This window comes from Sprattus sprattus, assembly GCF_963457725.1.
Source record: "Sprattus sprattus genome assembly, chromosome: 11".
NCBI classification, from domain to species: domain Eukaryota; kingdom Metazoa; phylum Chordata; class Actinopteri; order Clupeiformes; family Clupeidae; genus Sprattus; species Sprattus sprattus.
In genome coordinates this window covers 31,307,434-31,312,433 of record NC_137909.1, presented here as the reverse complement: position 1 = coordinate 31,312,433, position 5,000 = coordinate 31,307,434, and the positions used below count along the sequence as shown (strand labels likewise).

At 48.5% G+C, this 5,000-nt stretch overlaps 1 protein-coding gene across 1 annotated transcript in view; it reads left to right on the top strand.

Moving 5' to 3' along the window:
• Positions 1-5,000, top strand: part of shank3a (SH3 and multiple ankyrin repeat domains 3a) — a gene marked incomplete at both ends in the record, with an annotated part of 247,543 nt that overhangs the window by 47,361 nt on the left and 195,182 nt on the right.

Below are 5,000 nucleotides of genomic sequence, written 5' to 3'. Positions count from 1 at the left end.
TACAAACTGTTCTCCCGGGGAGAGCGCAGGATGCGTTCATTGCTTTATCGGTAGCCGACCGGAAAAACTACCAACGGGTCAAAGAAGCAGTTTTAAGGGCGTATGAACAGGTCCCGGAGTTTTATAGACAGCGGTTTAGGGACTGGCGGAAAAATGAACGACAAACGTATTCCGAGGTTGCGAGAGAGCTGGTTGGGTTTTTTGCTCGCTGGTGTGCTTCGGTTAATGTCAAAACCTATGAGCAGTTGTGTGATTTGATTGTGTTGGAACAGTTCAAAAACATTGTCCCTGAACGGCTGGCGATCTTTATAAATGAACGTAAGGTTAAAACTGCCGGTGAGGCTGCGGTGCTCGCGGATGAGTATAACCTGACACACAAAACTAGTGTGAATCGTGAGGAACGTCGATCAACTCGTGTGTCTAGTTATCAAAATGGTCCATCTGGGACTAGGCAAAGTCCTTTAAATCGTAGTGAGTGGGACGTCGACAAGTGTCATTATTGTTTGAAGACCGGTCATTGGAAGAAAGAGTGTCCACTGCTCCAGGGGGGAGATAAGAAATGGCCAAACAATAGCAAATGGGACTCGGCAAAAGGGGCGGGATGTGCAGCCCCGGTGCGTAGATGGAACCGCGCAGGAGAGGTGCAGGAAAAGGCCTCTGTCCCTGCAGATGATTCAGGCTGTGAGGTGCCTGATTCCTCTGGACAGGGGCAGTGCGTCTCTGAGTGCACTGATGGGCAGGTCGGCGAGGGTTATGCCCCATTCATCACGGATGGCTTTATTTCGTTTGTGGGTAGCTCTCATAAAAGACCTGTAAAAATGTTGCGGGACACTGGGGCTACAGAGACCTTCGTAGCTGAATACGCTTTACCGTTTTCTCTTCGGTCTAGTACGGGCAAAAGTGTACTTATTCGGGGCATGGGAATGCAAACGATGTCGGTCCCACTGCATAAGATTGTGCTGAGTTCCGATCTGGTCCAGGGGGAAGTGATTGTTGGGGTTCGGCCGGCGTTGCCCATACCAGGAGTGCACGTGATTTTGGGAAATATTGTGGCTGGAGATCGGGTATGGCCGAGCGGGACAGCACCACCGGTGGTGTCAAATGAGCCTTTAGAGGGTACTAAACAGGATGAGTGTGTCACACAGTTTCCTAATGTTTTCACGGCTTGTGCGGTGACGCGGGCGAGGAGCCGCACACAATCAGTGCATGGCTCAAGTGAAATAGCAGAATCAAAGCGTGTAATTCCTCAGCTACCTAAACTGCCCCCATCCTTTGATCGCAGTGATTTTGTTCTGGCCCAAAAGGGGGATGAAGGGTTAGCGGAGCTGTTGGAGGGGGCGTTGCCCGGCGAGGAAATGGCAAGCGCAGAGCGGGGATATTTTATGATGGATGGGTTGCTGGTGCGGAAATTTGTATCACAATGTGATGACTGGACGGAGACGTTGTTACAGATTGTTGTGCCGAAGAAATACAGAGATCTGGTGTTGCAGACAGCGCATGGGGAAGGGGCTGGGCACTTTGGAGTGCGTAAAACATATGACCGGCTACTGAAACACTTCTATTGGCCGCGGTTGAGACGTGATGTGGCGGAGTTTATAAAAACTTGTCATACCTGTCAAGTGGCGGGTAAACCAAACCAGTCCATTAAGCCCGCGCCTCTATATCCTATTCCAGCTCTGGGAAAACCTTTTGAACATCTCTTGATTGACTGCGTGGGTCCACTGCCTACGTCGAGGTCGGGTTCTATTCAGTTGTTAACTGTAATGTGTCAAGCAACGAGGTATCCGGCAGCATATCCATTAAGGAGCATAAACACGAAATCAATTGTGAAAGCTCTCTCTCAGTTTGTGTCGGTCTTTGGAATTCCCCGAGTAATTCAATCTGACCAAGGTAGCAATTTCACATCGAAAATGTTTGCTGAGGTTCTAAAACAACTGCGAGTCAAACATAGCTTGAGTAGTGCATACCATCCTCAGAGCCAGGGCTCTCTGGAGCGATTTCATTTAACATTAAAGTCCCTGCTGCGCGCTTACTGCCTGGAATTACAGCGCGATTGGGAGGATGGCCTTCCGTGGTTGCTGATGGCAGCGCGGGAAGTCTCGCAAGACAGTCTGGGTTTCAGCCCAAATGAATTGGTGTTCGCTCATAAAGTCCGTGGACCGTTGTCAGTGTTAAAAGATGGCTTGCAGGATTCCGATCCTCCAGTAAATCTTATTGATTATATTCATGGCTTTCGACGCAGGTTGTTTTTGGCATGGCAGTGCGCGAAAAAGAATCTGGTGAAATCCCAGGGGCGGATGAAAGAAGTTTTTGACCGTCACGCAGAGTCCCGACTGTTTAGTCCGGGGGACCAGGTGCTGGCATTGTTGCCAATCCCTGGTTCACCTTTTCGGGCACAGTTTTCTGGACCTTATGGGGTGGTCCGTCAAGTGACTGAACAGGATTATGTAATTGCCACACCAAATCGTAGGAAATCGTCTCAATTGTGTCATATCAATTTACTGAAGCCATATTTCTCTCCATCATCCAGGACAGAGGAGAAGGGAGATGGGGTTGGGTCTGCTGCGCTTGCAGTAGGGGAGGCGGCATCCTCCCCTCAGAGTGTGGCAGCTGAGGGAGAGGATGAAGCTGCTCCTGAGGACTGCCTACTGTTACCTCGTCTCAAGAATTCTGAGGTGCTAAAAAATCTTGATGGCCTGTTGGGTCATATGGGGGCTGAACAGAGGATTGATTTGAAATCACTTATTTCGTCGTATTCCTCTTTATTTTCCGACGTACCGACATGCACGAACGTGATGTCGCATGACATAGACGTCGGGGAGGCTGTTCCCATTAGACAGCGGTTTTACCGAGCACCACCGGTGAAACAGAAAATCCTAGAAAGCGAGGTCCAGTATTTGCTGGAGAATGGCCTGGCTAAGCCATCATATTCTAGTTGGGCATCGCCGTGTTTGCTGGTAGCAAAGCCAGACATGACGTTTAGGTTCTGTACGGATTATCGCAAGGTGAATCAGGTAACTAAACCTGACTCTTTCCCCCTTCCCCGAATAGAGGACTGTGTAGACCGCGTAGGGGCCGCCAAATACGTTACAAAGTGTGATCTCCTAAAGGGTTATTATCAGATCCCGTTAACGCCGCGGGCGCAAGAGATTTCAGCATTTGTTACTCCGTCTGGGTTATACTCTTACAACGTTATGAGTTTTGGGTTACGCAACGCCCCCTCAAGTTTTCAACGCCTCATGAATTATGTCATATCGGGGCTGGAGGGTTGCGCTGTTTATTTGGATGATGTCGTTACAGTGAGTGATACATGGCCATTGCATTTATCCAGACTGTCGGAGTTGTTCGAGAGGTTTTCTGCGGCTAACCTTACCGTTAACTTGGCAAAATGTGAGTTTGCGCAGGCTACTGTGGTCTATCTGGGGAAGGTGGTAGGGCAGGGAGAGGTACGGCCGGTGCGGGCCAAGGTGATGGCCATTGACCATTTCCCGCCTCCCACAACAAAGAAAGAGTTGATGCGATTTTTGGGCATGATTGGGTACTATCGGGGGTTTTGTTCTAATTTCTCCACAGTGGTTTCACCCCTCACGAATTTGTTGAAAGGAAATGTCCATTTTACGTGGACTGATGAATGTCAACTGGCCTTGGAGAATGCCAAATTGCTGCTCAGCACTGAGCCTGTCCTGGCTGCTCCACGACTTGACCAACCGTTTAAACTGCAAGTGGATGCTAGCCAGGTTGGGGCAGGCGCGGTGCTTTTACAGACTGACGAAAAGGAGATAGACCGTCCAGTGTGTTATTTTTCGAAGAAGTTTAATCGGTACCAGTTTAACTACTCCACCATCGAAAAGGAAGCGCTGGCTTTGATTTGGGCTCTGCAACACTTCGATGTGTATTTGGGTGGGGGATCCCATCCCGTAGTGGTGTACTCTGATCACAATCCGTTAACATTTTTACACTCATTACAAAATCCAAATCAACGCCTGATGCGTTGGGCGTTGTTCTTGCAACCATACCATTTGCAGATTCATCATATTCGGGGTGTGGATAACGTAATGGCAGATGCGTTGTCCCGCGGGGTGGTGGAATAGGCTGTGGGAGGAGTGGTGAGAGTGTGAGAAAAGGACAAATTACTCTGACCCAGTATGAGTGTTGTGGGCCTGGGTTTTGTTAGGATTCGGGGGTAAGGTAAAATTAGGTTTTTTTTTGGTGCAGAATCCCCCTTCGGTGGGCTTCTGACTTAAGGGGGGGAATGTTACGACCCTGGCGGGTCTAGGCCCCGCCCCCATGATTGCATGCTTGTTCTGTCTCTTATCTCTAAGCAGGTGATTGGAAACAGGTGTAGCAGAGGAGTGGATGGCTGATTGGATGGGTTATAAAAGCCCTGATCCGGTGGTAGACGGGAGAGCTTTTGGTCTTCCCTTCAGTTGGTGTTCGTTGGTCGTGGATAGAGTTTGGAGTTTGGAGTATCGTTGGATTGTTGGATTGTGGATTGTCGTCGTTTGTTTATATTACCATTGCACTGACTTTACACCACACCTTTTGTTTCTCTTCACAACCCTGACGTCCACCACACATTTACCTATAATTATTAGATACCGCTTATACTTGTAATCATTAATAAATATATATTATAATATTTATCATAAATTCTGCGTGGCCTCCCCTTTGTGTTCGGGCATTGAGCCATGCTCGTTACATGTAGAAATGCATGAAGTTTAACGTTGGGGCTCCCCTCTGGCTGTCGAAGCAGTGCATCCTCTGTGTGTGTGTGTGTGTGTGTGTGTGTGTGTGTGTGTGTGTGTGTGTGTGTGTGTGTGTGTGTCCAAAGCACTGCTCTCTCTCTCATCAGTGATTGCAACATGTGGAAAAGGTGTTATTGTGTTATTGTTGTTTTAATTCTATGTGTGTGTGTGTTTTCTGTAGAAATGCATGAAGTTTAACGTTGCGGCTCTCATGTGTGTGTGTGTTTTCTGTAGAAATGCATGAAGTTTAACGTT